Source organism: Panulirus ornatus, chromosome 34 (assembly GCF_036320965.1).
Source record: "Panulirus ornatus isolate Po-2019 chromosome 34, ASM3632096v1, whole genome shotgun sequence".
In the NCBI taxonomy this organism is placed as follows: domain Eukaryota; kingdom Metazoa; phylum Arthropoda; class Malacostraca; order Decapoda; family Palinuridae; genus Panulirus; species Panulirus ornatus.
Genome location: NC_092257.1, coordinates 17442266 through 17462494, shown reverse-complemented (window position 1 = coordinate 17462494; position 20229 = coordinate 17442266). Strand labels below are relative to the sequence as shown.

Below are 20229 nucleotides of genomic sequence, written 5' to 3'. Positions count from 1 at the left end.
ATTCGTACGTTACAGGGAGGGAGTTCTGAACTCGTGGGGCGCCCCCCACGCTCTGAACTCGTGGAGCGACCCCTACGCTCTGAATGGGGCTCCCCCCACTCGCTTGTACTTTCTATATACTCAAGAAGACTTTTAAAACTTTATAAGCTACGAGGCGCTGTATCGACCGTGTCCTTAGACTCTGCCAACCATCCGTCACCCTTGCATGAAACCAGTGTCTGTTGACATCCTTCCTAACCAGCTCCTTGGCCAGTTTTTGATCCTGGCCTCTGGTGACAACGGTACTGCATCTCGCAAGGAACTCCCCTCAGTCAGCGTCGTGTGTGTGTGTGTGTGTGTGTGTGTGTGTGTGTGTGTGTGTGTGTGTGTGTGTGTACGTAATCTAAGCTGTATAGTGTGTAATTACCTATTTATACTGTAGGAGGAGGATGGTTGCAGACTCGTGGGGCCCCAGCACATGAACGTTCTCTACTCGCATACAACGTATGTGTGTGTGTGTGTGTGTGTGTGTGTGTGTGTGTGTGTGTGTGTGTCACATGTCCGTGTCCAGGGTGGGTGATCATGATCCAGGAAGCGTCAGGAGGCAGGCAGGCAGGCAGGCAGGCTGGTGTAGGGTTTACTGCACCATAATTGCTAGCGAGCAGTAGTGAGTGAGTCTGGCCCGCAAGCTTGGCCCCGGGCTGTAGCCCCGGGCTACGCTGCGGTTGGCGCTCGCCAGGAGGTGGGGAGGTAGGGAGAGGAGGGAAGAGGGAGAAGAGGGCTTAATGTCTCCTTCATTGGAGGGAGGGAGGGGGGGACGCTCCAATATGCTCCGTGATTCGAGGGAGGGAGGGAGGGGGGCGGGTGTGGACGCTCCGTCATGCTCTGTGGCTGAGGAGAGATATACTACTCAGGAGGATATGAGGGTGGGAAGGCGCGGCCTAGCCCTGCGGCAAGTGCTGTGTACCGTTAACCTGAGGGAGTCGATGTTGATGGCAAGCAGCGGCTCCCAAGTCTCGTTGGCAAAGACTTGCCAGGTGTTTTGTATGGCACCCTCGTCTCTGATGACGGGTCCAGCCACAGTGCCATGACGACCCACAGTCAGGATTGTCTTCAGGTGGCATCAGCCCTTGTGGGAGTCGAGTGTTCACCACTAGGCTTAGGGTAACTTGCTGACCCTCTTGGTCTGTCGCACGCCAGTGTGGGAACGTTTTTTCTAAGATGAACGTTGGTAAGATCAATTCATTCGCAATTGATTTATTATTATTATTATTATTATTATTATTATTATTATTATTATTATTATTATTATTATTATCAGTTATTATTATTATGTATCCTGCTTCGAATATTGTGTTTATGTATGAAATCATATATCGTGTTTAGCCTGACGTATCATAACACATTGTAGTGATGACTGGAGACAACATAAACAACGGATTCTGTTTACTGCTAGTGAGAGGCGGGGCGGATGGGTGGCATGAGTGGTGAGTGTGGGTGGGGTGGCAGCAGCGTTCGTGTGGGCGGCAGTGTGTGTGGTTTGGATTGTTGGAGGTGGTGTGGATTGTGCGGGGGCTCAGCAGGGGATGTGGGGGGAGGCGCTGGGGAGGCCTCGGCCACACCACCAGCAGGACAGGGGCGGCAGAATCCTCCCCCTCCCCTCCCCTCCCCCACTCAGCATATCACCGGAACCCCCACGTCACACACACACACACACACACACACACACACACACACACACACACACACACACACACACGCGCGCGCACACACACAGGAGGCCTTAAGGGTGTTGGGAGCCCTTGGGTGAAGTCATACAGGGGTCTTTAGGGGCTTAGAAATGCAGATGATTCATGAGCAAGTCGATCATTTGCGGTTTCTTGGCCACTCTTGTCTTATCCACGAAACTGTGACGAAGGTATGTTGTTGACAGTCTTAATAATACACATGATATATGGGACCCTGCAGTGTAGGGCGTCGAGCGGTTGTCTGGTCAGACCTGCCCTAAGGCCGCCCCCTGGATATCTGACTATTTTGTTATGGCTGACACGGTGTCAGCCAGCCTTTGGCGTCAGCCCGCACGGGTGTGTCAGACCAGGTGGTGATGGTGAATATCCGGACGGCTGTCGTGAGGTAGTCAGTATCGGGCCTCCCCCCAGGACGACTGTAGTGAGGTAGTCAGTATCGGGACTCCCCCAGGACGACCGTAGTGAGGTAGTCAGTATCGGGTCTCCCCCAGGACGGCTGTAGTGAGGTAGTCAGTATCGGGCCTCCCCCAGGACGGCTGTAGTGAGGTAGTCAGTATCGGGCCTCCCTCAGGACGGCTGTAGTGAGGTAGTCAGTATCGGGCCTCCCCCAGGACGGCTGTCGTGACGTAGTCAGTATCAGGTCTCCCCCCAGGACGACTGTAGTGAGGTAGCGATCAGTATCGGGCCTCCCCCAGGACGGCTGTAGTCAGGTAGTCAGTCTTGGGCCTCCCTCAGGACGGCTGTAGTGAGGTAGTCAGTATCGGGCCTCCCCCCAGGACAGCTGTAGTGAGGTAGTCAGTATCGGGCCTCCCCCAGGACGGCTGTCGTGACGTAGTCAGTATCAGGTCTCCCCCCAGGACGACTGTAGTGAGGTAGCGATCAGTATCGGGCCTCCCCCAGGACGGCTGTAGTCAGGTAGTCAGTCTTGGGCCTCCCTCAGGACGGCTGTAGTAAGGTAGTCAGTATCGGGCCTCCCCCAGGACGGCTGTAGTGAGGTAGTCAGTATCGGGTCTCCCCCCAGGACGGCTGTAGTGAGGTAGTCAGTATCGGGCCTCCCTCAGGACGGCTGTAGTGAGGTAGTCAGTCTCGGGCCTCCCTCAGGAATGTCAGGGGTTGACACAGGCACATCCGGTGGCTGGTTCACGTTTCGCATTCCGCTTCGTGTGAATAAGTCTCAGATTTTTTTTTCGTTCCAGGAACCATTAGACGGCGGGGTTGTTCGTCCTGGTCCTGCGATATGCTCTGATGTTTGTGGATATACCACGTGCTGTGTGGGTATACCACGTACTGTGTGGTTATACCGTTTAGTGTGTGGGTTTACCGTGTATTGTATGGGTAGAATTAGATTTCTCCTCTGCAAAGACTTAAATGATATAGGACTTAAAGGGAAGTGAAATAGGAGAGCTTCAGTAACTAGGTGATTATGGCGTCGTAGACCATAATTACGGTGAAATTAATGTTGACATGAGGGTAGCGGTGGGAGCGTGGCTGGGTGGCACAATACGTGGAGCAGCAATTCGAACCCTCGTGTGTGGTGCACGACGGGGGACGCTCGTCCCCCACTTTTGGCCCTCTCGTGAACACGTAGTCAATACACCCAATGATTGATGATGTGTTACATTAAGCCAAAACTTCGACAGGTTCAGGGAGGCTAAGCAGCGAGTGGGGGTCTGGCTGATGTGGTATTGAGTGTGGTGTAGTGAAAGACCCGCGTTGTCTCGCCCGGATTGTCATGTTGAGAATCAAGGTTACGGGTGGCCTTCTGTGTTGAGTGGTGGCGGTGGTGGTGGTGGTGGTGGAAGGCGAGGCGATGACAGCAGTGGTGGGGATGGATGGTGCAGGAGGGAGGCCAGTGTCTTGAGTGTGCAGCTGTGAGGAGGGAGGTGGGTAGGAGGGCTCCTGTCATGTGGGGGGAGGCAGCAATGAGGAGGGAGGTAGGGCAGGAGGCTAGTGTCTTAGATATGTAGCTCGAAGGAGGGAGGTGGGCATGAGGGCGCTGTCTTGCAGCTGTGAGGAGGGAGGTGGGTAAGGCTGCGCTGTCTTAGGGGTGCAGCTGTGAGGAGGTTGGTGGAGGGAGGTGGGCATGAGGGTCGCTGTCTTGCGTTTGCAGCTGTGAGGAGGGAGGTGGTGATCCGTCCCCCCTAGCCCCCGGCCCACCGCCAGGCCATGCCCAACACCAGCTGTGTAACCAACCACTGCTCCCGGATCTTGGTCGGCATTATAACCAACGTTGACTCACTGAAGGATGTGTCATAGGCCTTCTTGAGTGTCGCACGTTCACGTTCCACAATACCTCCTCTCGTTCCTGTCCTGAGAACGTACGTCTTTCCTCTCAGGGAGAAGCCCAAGTACCTCTTTACGATGCACACATCGAGGCCCAAGGTGTTAGTGGCGTTCATATGGTCGCGTATAGTCGATCCGACAGTTCAATTCCCTCTCTTTTTACTAGTGAGATGGCGCGTTATTGGGCCGGCTGAGGCGGTTTTTATACCAGGATGGCTTCGTATGGGGGGCTGGTTCGCTCGTTTTCTTCAGGAGAATCAGCGTTTTTATGTTTCCTTTGGGGAGTTTAGCATGTCGTGTCGTGTGTGTGTGTGTGTGTGTGTGTGTGTGTGTGTGTGTGTGTGTGTGTGTGTTCCTCGTAGTGCCCGGCCTGTGGTGTGCCCTGTGGTATTTTGTCATAGTCCAATGGTCGCCAGAGATGCTGTTAACTTGGTTGAAGTGGCGAGGGAACCTCCTCCTGCTACTGCTGCTGCTGGTGGAGGGCTAGGCAGGGCCTCGGCAGAAGGTGGTGGTGGGGGAGGATGATGGGTTTCAAAGGGACGAATGATTAATGCCATCGGTGTCTTACCTGTTGGCCTGGCGTGTCCCGGCGCTTCACTCTCATCAGATAAACTTCAAGTTTAGCCATATACGCCTCCGAGACGACCCCCAGTGTGTGAGAGGAGTAAAGTGGCTGGTGCGGGCAGTGTGAAGGGCAGCTCAGTTCGTCTGGCGATACTGGCGGCTCGTCTCTGTGTCCCTCATGCTCCCACGAGCAGGCACGCGGAGCTTCTCCTGTCATGGGAGCGCACCAGCCCGCTGCCATTATGGTGCACGTACATCTCCTGCTGGTGAGGTACTCATCATGTGTCTGGTGGCAGTGTGAGTGGCCTCCCTCACCACAGGGAACGAGCGTGTGTGTGTGTGTGTGTGTGTGTGTGTGTGTGTGTGGTAGATGGTGGGAACTGCCTGACTGCGGCAAATGACGCTATCATGTAATCATGTCATGGGCTGGCGAGAGTGATGGAGGCGGGCGTCCCCCGAGGCGGGCCCACGCTCGCAGTTTGAGTGCCAGCTCATTACCATAGCAACAGTGCCATCAGGAGCAACACGTGGTCCTCCCCTTTCACACCAACACAACCTTTCCTTCAGCAAGTTGGTGCCGTAATGATATCAACAGCGTAATGACTGTGGTGATGGTGGAGTGTGTGTGTGTGTGTGTGTGTGTGTAGGGTGGGGGGTGGAGTCATCTCTGTCCTGGGGTCATGCGTGTGCCGGGTTGTTACTACCCTCGAAGTCTTGTGTGTGTGTGTGTGTGTGTGTGTGTGTGTGTGTGTGTGTGTGTGTGTGTGTGTGTGTGTGTGTGTGAACATGATGGTGGTGCGGGAGGGAGGGAGGGAGGGAGGGCTGGCTGTTGGGGATAGTTGTGGCACGTGATGGTGGTAGGTGGTGCTAGAGGGAGTGAGGGAGGGAGGGAGAGTTGTGGTGCATCTGCGGCACGTAGGGATGGTAGAAGTGCTGAAGGGAGGGAGAGAGGGAGGAAGGGGTGGGTGGCGGCTGTGGCACGTGTTGGCGCTGGAGGGAGGTGTGTAGAGTAGCTGTGGTACTTGGTGGTGGTGGTGGTGGTGTCACAACCCTCGCGCCGCCACAGCCTTGGCCCTGACACACCCGGGTGGCACTGCCCTCGACGGTATGTCCCACTATGTCTTGTTATGTTGGTGGGGACGTTAGTCGTCCCTGCCCCAGTCTGCGGGGCGGCCCAGTCATGTCTTCTGGTTATACTGGCGGGTGGGCATTGCTGATGGTCTCCGGGCTCTGGTGAACTGCTCGGGCAGTGGTCATCGGATTCCAGTGTAGGATTGTGGAATTTAGTATATATATATATATATATATATATATATATATATATATATATATATATATATATATATATATATATATATATATATATATACCTGACTGTTATTTCTTTCTTGTATCTCCCCTGGAGATGTGATTATTGCACAAAAGTGCACTTGGGAACTTATCGTATTTCATTTACACACACACACACACACACACACACACACACACATATATATATATATATATATATATATATATATATATATATATATATATATATATATATATATATATATATATATATATATATATATATATATATATATATATATATATATATATATATATATATATGTATATATATATATATATATATATATATATATATATATATATATATATATATATATATATATATATATATATATATATATATATATATATGTCTGTGTGTGTGTGTGTGTGTGTGTGTGTGTGTGTGTGTGTGTGTGTGTGTGTGTGTGTGTGTGTGTGTATTAGGGTTCTCTGATGTTACGGTATCCATGTCTGTTGGGTCTGTTTCTAATATTATGGTTATATTTCTATTAGATAACAGCGAGGCTGATAATAAGAGTTTGTGTACCTAAGACTGACTCAGGTGTGGCTCACCTGCAGAAGGTGACCTTCCAGAAGACCATCTGCTGCAGGTGGCGCAGCAGCGGCAGGTGATGTCGTGTTGAGGGCAGGTCCCTCCGCCGTCCCGCCGCCCTCCGCATTGACCACCGCCGCTACCACAACCTAAGCTCAGTGACCACAGCTTTCCCAACCCCAGCAACACACACACACACACACACACACACACACACACACACACACAGTTGAACATTTACGTCCCTTGTCCCATTCTTCTTACCTTCCCGCCCTACCTTAACTAATTCTCTTTCACGCTAGTCAGTACAGGTTCTGCACTCAACTGCCTCTGGATGGCGTCGCTCCCCTCCCTCAACTAGCGAGGGGGGGTCTCCATATGTTAGCCTTAAGGCTGGTCGTGTGCCGCTGGACACCTCCAGCGTGCTATATGGTACGAGTCTTCCCTTGACGAGGACGTGCCGTAATTTGATTTTCGTTGCGTAGTTTCTTCTGTTATTTATCCCACGCTCCTCTTTTTTGGGGGGTATGGGGGCCTCATCATTACAGTCAACTCTCAGGTGATTTTTTAGAACTGATTGTGCGTCTTGGACTTTCATTTCGTATTACTTATTCTAAGATGGCTTTCTCGATTCGCCTCAGATACACAGTCGCTACCCCCCGTACTTTCCCATGTTCAGCGTCGTGTCATTCCTAGCTGAAAGCACCACCCTGCTTGTCTGTGGCTCTGTGGAGCTCACTGTTGCCATCCGTGAGCACGAGATGCAGCGTCTGCATTGGCGAGTGTCTCCACATCATTCTGACCCCGACTGACGTAATGTGATGACCTTAACCATATACATTATAGATAACCGTGGAGACAGGACACATTTCCTTGTCTCACCCCCCAATTGCCTCCATCACATCATTTTTTTTTTTTTTTTTGTGCTCCCTTCTGAGCAGGAGCCATATTGTCCTTGGCGAAGTGTTTGCACGGCAGCTGTTCTCACACGAACCTCCCAAACTCTCCTGTTTATCTTTTTCTGTGTGGAGGGGGTAGGAGAGAAATGCCCTTCTAACACTCATTTTCGTCCTGGTTTTTTTTTCAATATTGTACACACACACACACACACACACACACACACACACGCGCGCGCGCGCTATAGTGCAGTTGTGATCCGTAATGATTGATAAAGATGGAGGAAATTGTATTTATGCACATGACAGACACGTCATTATGGACCGTGTAACCTTTCCTCTGGTTGTTGTCATGTGGGACCTGAGAGGCGCCAGTGTTGTACAAACGTGCAGCTGATTCATTCATCTTTTTGCGAGAAGCGCCAACACTACGGCTTGTTCCTACGCGGGAGATGTTTACCTTGGGTGTTAAATACGCTGGGTAGCTGCTGCTGCTGCTGAGGAGGTCCGCCCGCGCTACTACCGCCGGCCGACCAATCACAGCCTAGCTGCGGCGGACGCTGGAAGATGTTGGCAGGTGGTGATGGTGAGGAGCAGGTGACGGGGCTGGGTGAGGTCGGAGGCGTGGCGTGGGGCAGCTGCCACCACCACGCTGGACGTGTGTGTGTGTCTGTGAAGGGGTAAACCATGCTGCTCCATTGGCCAAAACCCTCCAGGCAGCCAGGCACGATCCTGCTCCAGTAGTCACCCATCTAGAGGCTCCTCTACCGCATCCTGTCGGGAGATAACGTTGGTGCTAGCGTTGACAAGTCCACACGATGAGTGATGTGCTCATCTTGTGCGGAGGTGTGTGTGTGTGTGTGTGTGTGTGTGTGTGTGTGTGTCCGCGCGTGCGAGGCGCTTGCGGACCAGCAGAATCCTGATCCAGATTTCACGGGCATGTTTGTTGTTTTTGTGGTGGCCTGCCGACCTGCAGATGGAAGCTGCTGCTGGGGCTAGTCGCCCTGCGCTCCCTGTCTGGCGTTCTCGGAAACAGATCTGGAATTGATGCCTTACAGATGCTGAAGTTGCAGTAGAGGGACTCCGTCAGGAGGGACCATGATGGAGCAGCCGTGATGGTAAGTGTGATGTGAAGGCGACTTAAACGTCAGTGTTGTCAAGTAAACGCAGCGTTGTCGTGACAAGGACCGACGTCAACATGAGGAGCAGGGGTGTGTGTGTGTGTGTGTTTGTGTGTGTGTGTGAGGGCAGGTGGGTCAGCTGGAGGAAGAGGGGCAGGTGGTGGGTGGTTTGGGCAGGCAAGGAGCGAGCGTGGCTGTGGTTGGTGTTTGTCCCGGAGACCACGTGGACACACCTCCGCGGGGAGACTGGGAACGACGACCGCCACCACCAGGAACTGCTGTGTGCCTGCCTCAGTGGGCCCGACCCACGGTCGCAAGTCAGTCGCTCGCCGGAGCCCACGCCGGTAGCACCTCCCTCGTGACCTTGTGCAGCACACCACCACCGCCTCACCTCACACGACACCTCCCCATAAACACGACCCGGAGTGAAGGATTTATCCTATGGTGACAGCTGTCGGCAACCAATGACTCTTGATTAGTGAATATGAAGTGTGTCGGGACCGTGGCTAATACAGTTGTTCAGAATACATTGTGGTCAGCATGAGTGGGCTGGTGTTGAGGGGGCGCATATAGGGATATAGAGAGAGGTCATGAATAATGGTGGTGAAGTGAAGTGTGTGGATGAGGTCGGTGGGCCCCTGCATGTTTGAGGAGTGGAGTAAGGGCGGAGCCGCAGTCCGCTGGTGAAAGGTAACACCCAGGAATTTCCTCGTCTGTTTTGCGACCCTTCTGTCGCCGCTGCAGGATACCAACCACCTGCTGTTCCTTCTGCAGAGCCTCCCTCCGGTGTGGCGGTCCCAGGCTGGTATGCTCGGGCGCCCCCTTCGCCACACCGCACGTGAACTGGTGTTGGGGAAGGTCCAGGAGGTGACAGGTTCCCATACAAGTGGTCGGATGGTTATCGTGGTCCTGTTGGTGTAGCCGTGACCTTAAACGGTACAGCTGGTGAGGGCGGTACGTATGAACTACACAGTAACGTGGCGTGGAGTGGTACGTGTACCCACTGAGATGGTACATGTAACTTAGCGTAACCCAGTGTGTCGTGAAGTAATCGTGTGTGTCTGATGGTAAATGCCCAGAGGTCTTCTCTGTGTTCATTTCGTATCGTAAATATAAACCTTTTTTTCATATAATTTTTTTTTTCGTTTAAATCTAAACATTTCGCTCTTTGGTCGTGGGACTCTGAGGGGGGTCACTTGGTTATCGTAGAGTGATTAATTATAGCCTTTGTAATCGTTTCCTTCATTAACAAGTGAGTGTAGAATATTGACAAACACTTAGCGCCCTGAGAGGACGGAAAACCCAGGTAGCGGAGCGAGAAGTCCCGGGAAATCTTCGAGAGAACCAGGTAATTAGTGTGCATAAACTGGGTGGCGTTGAGGAGTGTCTTAATGGTGGGCGTCGTGGTCGTGGTGTAAGGGTTGTAACCTGGCCTTACGCCATCCTGACGCCTCTCGTACTTTACAAGTAATAAGCTCAAAACGACCAAACTCGGGGAACCAATTAGTGTGGGATGAAGGGCGGCGTTGTTAGCAGCAAAATGTTGGCGACAGGTTCCCGCCCTGCACCACACTGGTCCCCCCTCCCCAATCTTCATCATGCCTCCCTCCCAGGATTCTTGAAGGCATTATCTGAGACGAGATCTGCTAAGGTGGTGAGGTTCCTTTACACTTATCTGTTATGACCTTCCCAGCGGTTCTGGGGAACTTGTGACCACATTCCTTAATGAAAGACATACCTGGAGCATATATATATATATATATATATATATATATATATATATATATATATATATATATATATATATATATATATATATATATATATATATATACTGACATTTATTCCTGGCAGCATTAGTTAGGTGCATTGATTGATACGTGTGGTGCTTCCAGCTGGATCAGAAACCTTTAAAAACTTGATCGAGGGAGCGTGTGGTGGTGGGCCAGGTGGGCGGAGCCTTCCTGCAGCAGGGTGGGGGTGTGGCCCAGGTGTGTGGACCCTCCTACAGCAGTATGTGGGTGTGGCGCTAGGTGGGTGGACCTTCCTACAGAAGGGTGGGGTCTGGCGCTAGATGGATGGACCCTCCTGCAGAAGTATGGGGGTGTGGCGCTACGTGGGTGGACCCTTCTGCAGAAGCATGGTCCTCCAGGGTGAGTGAACCCTCCTACAGCAGTGTGGCCCCTCACCACCTACCTGTAGGGTCAGGTGGCATCCACCTCCGCGTCAGCTGTGCCAGGCCACACTAGCTGTACGGTGCCACACCCTCTAAACACAGCGGTTCATCCCTTTAATGCCACATCCGGCCAGTCTGTCGTGAAGTGGATGTAGGACAGGTGCCAGCCATACAGATACCCTGGAATGTGCCAAGACTAGATTACGTCTGTAGATTACGTCTCCGTCGTAATTACAGACGCAGTGGGAGGCTCATCCTCTTTAACGATCTGTCGTAAACCTGAAATGAGCTAGTCTGTCATAATTTTCCGTTCGTCTGTACTGCTGTTGACCAGCTTCACTTCACGTTCCCCTGACACTAACCACACCAGGAATTGTGTCATGAGGAGCGCACCTCTGGCTGGCCACTTGTCAAGGTGCGGCGAGGAAGCCGTCCGGGTTAGCCGGGTCCATAGGTGGGCTGCACCGCAGCTCTGGATGTGCCAGGCGCCCCTCATTCCTCACTCTTGTTTCACACACACACACACACACACACACACACACACACACACACACACACACACACACACTGTGTTCCAGGAAAAGGTTGAGGGGGGGACCTTAAATTTTTCCACACTTTGGAGGAGAGAAGAGTGAGGGGTGACCTAAAAGTTTTTAGAACAGATCTATGACGTAAGCTGTGAGAAGTTCTTTGGAAAATGTAGACATAGCCTGAAATTAAGGCAAAACAAACTGATGAAAAAAGGGACATCAAGAAGTACTTCTGTGGTATAAGACTGGTGGATGAATGAAAGGAACTGACTGAAGACGGCTTAATGTGGACATGTATAAGTCTAAGATGATAGTAGAGACTTTTCAAGAGATGTGGCCCCACGAATGTACAGTACAGTACAAACAAGTCATTACATGTGTGTGTGTGTGTGTGTGTGTGTGTGTGTGTGTGTGTGTGTGTGTGTGTTTACCTTGACAACAGGTGTGTGGGAGGGGAGGCGGCGACCACAAGTATTGGGAGGGAAGTGATATGTACTATCATCAGTAGGCAGGTGCTTGCCCGCCCAGATACGCCGCGCCTGACGTCACCCCGAGGCTGAGCGAGGGAGGGAGGGAAGGGTTAAAGGGGAGCTGTAGAATTACTGTGGAGGAGGAGGTGGCCATGGAGGGGAGAGGAGAGGGGTCGCCCGCCCCACCACACCTGTGGCAGGTATGGTGCTCGGGGCTTGACGGGCTCTGAACTTGAGAGGATTTAGTGACGAGAAACGAAGGTAAAAAAAAAAAAAGGTTATTTGAATTTGCAGCGTTGATGTTGCTGCGTAAATTTTACCTGAGCGGCCGCCCGCCTGACACAAGGGGAATTTAGATGGCCACTTAAGGTTGCACGGACCACTTACGCCGACACCTCCACCAGTGTAGGTCGTTAGGGAGACGGTGTGTGGGCGTCCTGGGTGTGGGCTGGCCAGGGGGTGAAGAGGGCTGCCCCGGGCAATTAATGTATTGTTGCGTATTTAAGGTGGCCACGTGTTTGTGATTGGCTGAAAACTAAATTAGCAGACCTTGATAATGAATACTGAATATATATATATATATATATATATATATATATATATATATATATATATATATATATATATATATATATATATAGGGGATTAAGAATACTTCCCACGTATATATATATATATATATATATATATATATATATATATATATATATATATATATATATATATATATATATATAGGGGATTAAGAATACTTCCCACGTATTCCCTGCGTGTCGTAGAAGGCGACTAAAAGGGGAGGGAGCGGGGGGCTGGAAATTCTCCCCTCTCGTTTTTTTTTTTTTTTTTTTTTTTTTAGTTTGAAAAAAAAGAAGATATATATATATATATATATATATATATATATATATATATATATATATATATATATATATATATATATATATATATATATATATATTTATTCATTCCCTGGGGATAGGGGAGAAAGAATACTTCCCACGTATTCCCTGCGTGTCGTAGAAGGCGACTAAAAGGGGAGGGAGCGGGGGGCTGGAAATCCTCCCCTCTCAATTTTTTTTAATTTTCCAAAAGAAGGAACAGAGAAGGGGCCAGGTGAGGATATTCCCTCAATGGCCCAGTCCTCAGTTCTTAACGTTACCTCGCTAATGCGGGAAATGGCGAATAGTTTGAAAAAAAAAAAAAAATATATATATATATATATATATATATATATATATATATATATATATATATATATATATATATATATATATATATAGAGAGAGAGAGAGAGAGAGAGAGAGAGAGAGAGAGATGATGAGTATGGATGTATGTTAGACTTGACTGTGTCGTTTCACAGCTGGGGGTGGAGGTCACCAGTGTCTCCCTGCGGTACTCTCTTCTCGCTGGTAGGGTATGTATGGAGGTCACCCACTGTCTTAGGAGTCATGACCTTTGTCCACGACCCTTGTATTACACGGCGCTCTGGTGGCGAGGGGGACAGTCTGTTGCCTTATCCTTTCGCCAGTGACACAGTAGAAGCTTTATCTGTCATCTGCAGACACGCCACCAAGTCTCCCCCTCTGCACCATAATAAATATGCATGTTCCATGTACAGCCGAGCTCTGCACACTGCCGCTGATTGTTTCGGTCCCACACACTACCACACTGTGGTAGGGTCGCTTGTTTCGTCCCCCCTCTCCCTCGCTCTGCACTACCAGAGTCTAGCAGCGTCGACTGGTCCCACGTCAGGCACTACCACGCCGTGGAGCTGTCGTCTGTCATAGCTCTTAACACTTCGGTGGCAAAGTCGATTGCCAGGTGCTACAGCTGTCTGGTCGAATTGAATGTTTAAGCCCAGGAGGCTACGACCAACAGTGCAGTGTCGACCGTCTCAACCCCATACGCTACCGCTCTATGGCAGCGTCGAATGTCTCAGCCCAAGACACCACCACACTACCAGTGTCGTCTGCCTCAGCGTCAGTTGTTGACACTGAGGCGTCGACGCTGCCATAATGTGGTAGGCGTTGACTTCTTCAGTTCTAAACACGAACAGCTTTTACCGTATCGCATTTCTGTCTCGGACACCCTCACTGCAAGCAACCTCCACTTATGGCCGTCACGCGAGAATTGAAGAGTTTTACTCAAATATGGTCATGGGAGAAGGACGCCACGAGCTGAGACAGAAGCGTTTGTACGAAGGGAACGAGGCATTAAGTAGCGGCACGGAGGAGATAATTTGGCGGGTATTTTAAGATGAGGAAGGCGCCTGCCTCCTCTGTAAGGTCTCTCCCAGGCGTACTGGTACGCTGGGAGGGCGGACGTGGCGGCCCAGCCAGGGGAACAAGGGCCTCTGGACAGTAAGCAGAGATGCAGAAGACCCTGACGAGGTGATTGTGACCAGTGGGCGGTTGTGGTGCAGCAGGATGAACCGTAGCTGTGGGACCATTTCCCCGGGGGAAGGACGCGGATGGTGCGGGCATGGAAATAACCGAGCCATTATGGTGGAGGGACAGAGGGCGCCCTGTGGCCGCCTACTGTGTGCGGCTGGGAGCTCCGCTCTGATGCCATTCTCCACCATCGTTGCCGACCACTTCAACTCCCGTTTTACTCTCCCCCCAACACTGCTATATTTGTACGGTTCTTTAAGCTGCAGACATCAGTGGCATTGATGGCTCAGGTGTGAAATGAGGGTCATAAACACACACACACGCCGGTGGATCGGACAGCTGGTGAGGAGAGAAGTCGGTGAGCGACGCGGGTATATGGCAGTAACCTCCCGAGGATGCCACGTTGAGTCCCTCCTTCTTGTAGGGGTACGTCAGAGGTCTTGTTTTTTTTTTTTTTCATGAAACACCACTTGAGGGCGTGCCTTGTTGTGGCGTCGGGCAGGCTTTAGCCTGTTGTGGCAGGCTTTAGCGAGACGATAGCATTTCATCAGGTAAGGTGTAATGTGAGGCCGGCGGCAGTAGGGTGGGGGTGAATGCCTGCCACATCAGCGGTCACGGGGTCCTTCAGGACGGCCCGCCGCCGCCGCTGGGCCCGCCGACTTGCTCAGGAGGAAGCCAGCCGGGGCTCCCCCTCGCACAGTTAGGGAGGCGAGGTTTTGATGCTATCACGGAGAGTCGAAAGACTTCACTGGTGTTCCCTGTTTCTTGATACAGGCATGGACGTGCCTTTTCTGGTGTTGGATTTGCCAGTACACAGATGAGAGATCCATTTTTGATGAGATCATTCGATGCATCATTGGTGATCGTATTTTGTTATTTTGATGGAAATGGAATATTTTTTATTTTGTTTGCTCTGTGTTCGCACCATATGCCTAGGGTGAAGAGATGATATGCGATACCTTTCCTTGGTTCAGTGTAACATCCGAACGCCCTTCACCAGTAGACCATCACCAGCTGGCATAACACCACTTGGTCTACACGGGAGGCGAGTTGGCGCGCCAGCTGGCCTTTCGGCTCCGTAGACGTAACGCTGACATTTACCTCCGCCTGCGGCCATGCCGTGGAGACGTGACGCTGATCCGACTGTGGCCGTGTCGTGTCGACGTGACGCCGACACTCAGCTTGCACACCTGTAGCTGTGTCGTGTCGACGTGACGCCGACACTCAACTTGCGCCTGTAGCTGTGTCATGTCGAAGTGACGCCGACACTCAACTTGCACACCTGTAGCTGTGTCGTGTCGACGTGACGGTGACGCCCAGCTCCGTCTGTGGCCGGGGTCGTGAGGGGTGTGGGCGCCACACGTTCCCAGGATCACCTGAACACTGCCCCCCAAAAAAAACCTTAACAGGTCACCAGACGTTTCCAACCCACGTCCTCTTCCTCATCTTCATCTTTAATGGCGTCTTCCTCAACCCATCTTCGAGCGGTGTACGTTCCGTTCCCTCAGTTCCTTCGGCCTTGCCCTCCCTCCCTCCGCTTACTGCCACTATCCCTTGAAGACTAAGAACCAGATTAAGGAAATATTCCGCCATCTGTCGTAGCAAAGCACAACATCTACAGAATATAATGGAGGATTTGATCGAAGGGAGTACGTATATGTAGGTTGGTTGGTAATATACACAGTATAAAGCTGATTCCAGGCACTCAAATGAACACTGAATAACGCTTATGTTAGTATTGCTAAAACTTAACGTTAATGTTACCAGTATTGGGCCTGGGATCATCATCGTCAGATACACAGTGAAAAACGGGACTGAATTGATCTCCAGCTCAGACTGCTGCGTAACGATGTATCAACGAATATTCATCATGTGTTTTTCATACTGCATCAGGATTACCAGAAATTCATATCAGTGAAGCATTTTTGGCCGTTTGGAACGTGTGTTATTTCAATCTTGATTCCTTCATTATCACGATGGTAAGACTTTTATGCTCTGGCTCTGTCGAATCCCACGCACTGGGACGGCCGTATCTCTTCTGAGAATTAGGAACCTTGCCTCGCACTGCAGTAGATGTTGAGTTCCCTGATACGATCATTTCGGACAGGAATCCTTATTTTTTTTCTTTTTCTTTCGCAATCTTGTTATGGTACAGATTATTATACAAGTATTTGTACGTAAAACTCCTGACCAAGAGAAATGTATTTGGTGCATCCTCTTTGTGGATTATGATCAGCTGTTACAGCGCACTGGCTCACGAATATGAGAATATGAACTTGAGCTACATGGCGAAGATGTTCGCATCGGCTGAAGGTGAATTGGTTTGTCTATCCCCCAAGTGGAGCGTGTCAGGAGACGTGATCCCTGAGCACGACCCAGCCCAGGGTGAAGGGCTATGCCAGTGTGTCCAGTACTGGAAACTGGACACACAGGTTGTCTGTCAAGTCTCGCTCACGGCTGTGCAGCTCCTCTCCGCTCCTCTCGCTCCTCCTGGATGTGGTGATGATGGAGGGGCTGAGCTCCGGAGGCACGCCTGCGAGGTGCAACTGTACTGATGGTGTTAACACACCAGCCAGCTGAGAGTAACTCTCTCCTCAGCTGGATTTGTCGGGAAGGGAACTCTCTACTCACCAAGGTAACTCTGTACTCATCTGGGTTACTAAGATGACTAACTCAGGGGGATTACTCAGGTTACTTTAACTTAGCTGGGTTACTCAGGTAACACTTTGCTCAGCTGGGTTACTCAGGTAACACTTTGCTCAGCTGGGTTACTCAGGTAACACTTTAACTCAGCTGGGTTACTCAGGTAACACTTTAACTCAGCTGGGTTACTCAGGTAACACTTTAACTCAGCTGGGTTACTCTGGTAACACTAACTCAGCTGGGTTACTCAGGTAACACTTTAACTCAGCTGGGTTGCTCAGGTATCACTTTAACTCAGCTGGGTTACTCAGGTAACACTTTAACTCAGCTGGGTTACTCAGGTCGCTCAGTGGTCTCGAAATCCTGAACCAGGTCACAGTGATCACATCCCAGGACGGGTCACTATCACAGAGTTAGGTAGGTTCGCGCGTTGATGCAGTGCAGCAGCAAGTTGGAATCGTGGGCCTGCCATACGCTTCATGAACAGACAGACCTCTGAACGTCTGCCTCCGCTGCTGGGGATGGCAAGCCACCTTGACACAGGATAGAGCACCATGACTCCGTCATCAGTTGTGAGTAAGGTCGAGCGATCAATAAGCCAGTGTGGTAAGTCTACTACCTTACCCTCTGCATCATCATGTCATAATGCAGCAGCATCTCCTCCATAAGGCCTGCTTGATGCTTATCTGTCATTAAGCACCTCACTGTTAGCAGCATTATATGCCCCATTACGTTACACATGTTATCACGGTATGTGTGTGTAGTCAGTGTCCCTGTAGCACTAGGATACTACACTGTGAGGGAACTTCCTCGGACATTGACTCAGTGTAATATGAGAGGCCTTCGTCAGTATATGTCTTGTAGGCTTCCCAGTGACTAGCGGATCGCCAGTGACTGGCTCAGTTGTCTGTGTTCACGTAGTCTGGCCGTGACATTTTAGGCCAAAAATATAGTCAGAGACAACGGGTCAAGGAAAATGTTCTGGCCAAAGTTTACTTTTTTGTGTGTGCTGGTTGCGTCTTGACGCTGACGGCCTAATTGACCCTGGCAATAGATAGGCCTAAAGCCCAAATAATCAGCTGACCTCATTACCCTTGTCGATATTGTATAGACATATGGTCGCGGTTGAAGGGCGTCCCAGGAGGCCTCTGCTCACGGGACGCGAGCCTGTTGCTCCGGCTGTCTTGGTGTCCTCTGCGTCATTCTACCACGGTGGTCCGGGCGCCTTCCTTATCATCCTCACGCCCCTTGACCTCAGTCAAGCCTCCTTGTGGTGCTTGACCAGCCGCCAGTCACCTCGGGCGTCGCAAGACTTCTGCCCACATGGTGCAGAAGACTTCTTTATACCGTAGGCGGCCCTGAGGAAGGTCCTCTGTCACCCTTACCAGACTGGCTTGCTTGAGTGGAAGCGGGCGGGGGGGAATAAGGGGAAGGCAGCAGATAGTGATGGGACGGAACCGCTGCCCAGCCTCCGGTCGCAAGTGAGGAACTCCGCCACCGCACACGCATCGTCGAAGTCTTCAGGAGACGTTGTCTGTGGGTGTGCGTTGTGAAATAGTACTGGCCGAGCTATCCGGGCTCTCCGGGATTAGGTATCGGTGTTTATATTGGGGGGGTCGGTGTCTTGTTTGGCGTGGATTGTTTATAAGAGGCTCATTAGTGGTTGGGTGAGTGAGTGGCCCAGGCCGGGGTACCTCGCTCAAGTGGCGTCACTCCAGCCATCTGTGTCCCATACGCTCCCCTTCACCCTGACCTCAACCTTGTACCGCCAGGCCCCTCAAGCTTCCCTCCTGCCTGCATCCTGTTGCTGCATCTCCCCCGCTCCTGCCCCCAGGGTCAATTCAGGCTTCCCACCACTTCTTTACTGCTCCGTAAGGTTATTTCTCTCTTCCCGTACTCTTCTCCTGTTTTACATCTGTTGTTGTGGTTTAATTTTACCTTCTAGGCTAGAATCCTCCTCCATCCCTGGTGGTTTGCGACACTGACGTACTCGCTCACCTTCCATCTCTCTCTCTCTCTCTCTCTCTCTCTCTCTCTCTCTCTCTCTCTCTCTCTCTCTCTCTCTCTCTCTCTCTCTCTCTCTCTCTCTCTCTCTCTCTCTCTCTCTCTCTCTCTCTCTCTGTGTGTGTGTGTGTGTGTGTGTGTGTGTGTGTGTGTGTGTGGTCGTCTCTCCTGGTAGGGCCTTCCACGCGTCGTTCTCCTGCCTGTGCGCCATCATTGTTCTTCACATTTCCTCTGTCATATATCCCTGCCCCTCCACCCCACAACCCACCCACCATACCTTCCGTTTATTGCCTCCTTTTCTTTCGGCCTCCTGAGCCTACCATTGACCGCCTTCCACCAGGAACCTCGTCTCCAGCGGCTGGCATTTAGTCTCTTACACTGCGTCCTCCTCCCTCTTGTCCCCCGTCCCCCATGTAGGTCTGCCAGCATTCCTGCCTGGCTCGCCTCTCCCCCTGACCCGTCTCGACGTCCTCGCCGCTCGTGTGGTATGCCTGCCTCATCTCTTTCTCCCTTACCGCCTCCACTCTGTTTTCTCACTGGCCAACCCCCCACTTCCCCTTCCTCACTATTTTCACTTCTGTATTGCACCACCTCCTGCCCTGGATCATTGTCCTCATCCCTTGCCCTGTATCAGTGTCCCCACCAGTGTATTGCCCCACCTCTTGCCCTGGGTGAGTGTTCCCACCAGTGTATTGACACTGGATCAGTGTCCCCACCATTGTATCATCATCATCATCATCATTATCATCATCATCATCATCATCATCATCATCAAGGATATTCATCACCAGGCCACGGGAATACTATGGTTGATCCTTGGGAGGACACATGAACACCGTGGCTAAGCCTGATCTCTCACTCGCTCCCCCAAGTTGACAACAGTTCGGGACACAGTGTTGCTGGGTATGTATGAGTTTATTCTGCCGGCTGAGTTTGCATCACGTCTGTTCAGCATCAGCAGGAGGGGTATAAACTCCCATGAGTATCTATAGCCTAGCCTGAGTCAGTCAACAGGAGGGGTATAAACTCCCATGAGTATTTATAACCCAGCCTGAGTCAGTCAACAGCCATAACATCAAGGTGTCCTCTGATCCTGGTAGTGGAGCCACGCGTGTCTGGCTCATCTTGCATGCTATTATGATGGTCGATGGACCAGCTTGTGTAGATTTCATTTCTCGTCCAGAAATTGTCATCCAGGTTGTCTGAACGGTTATTTTTTTTTTTAGGCTGCTCGTAGACAGAGCCAAGTTATATAGTCAGTCCCATCCCTCTTGAGGCACAAGTCTTTGTTCATAACTCAGTGCTGTCATTACATTCTGGGGCAAATATGTGAGGGAATCCTGGGGAACTGAACTCGTGCTCCATCATGGGCAATTTGCTTATACCTGCGTCGTATTTCAGACACAAGCGTACCTCACATCATGCTGAAGTGAGGAAGGAGGGTCACAATTATGTTATCTTTCTGGAAGATTTCGAGAACAGGAAACAGTTTAGTTTGGAGTGTGGATCTTATTTATCCTGACTGCCTCGTTCTAGA

General features: G+C 51.0%; 1 protein-coding gene across 6 annotated transcripts in view; it reads left to right on the top strand.

Moving 5' to 3' along the window:
• The window catches only part of pico (ras-associated and pleckstrin homology domains-containing protein pico), a 308846-nt gene that overhangs the window by 22895 nt on the left and 265722 nt on the right, over positions 1–20229 (top strand). For 2 of the 6 annotated variants that reach the window (XM_071682655.1, XM_071682656.1), the window contains exon 1: positions 8783–9169. The exons of 1 other annotated variant lie outside the window; for it this stretch is intronic. The gene's annotated coding sequence lies outside the window, so the exon portion shown is untranslated. Of the gene's footprint in view, positions 1–8781; positions 9434–20229 lie in introns of those variants that run through there. 3 more of the 6 variants (XM_071682652.1, XM_071682654.1, XM_071682657.1) reach the window with 3 other exon arrangements.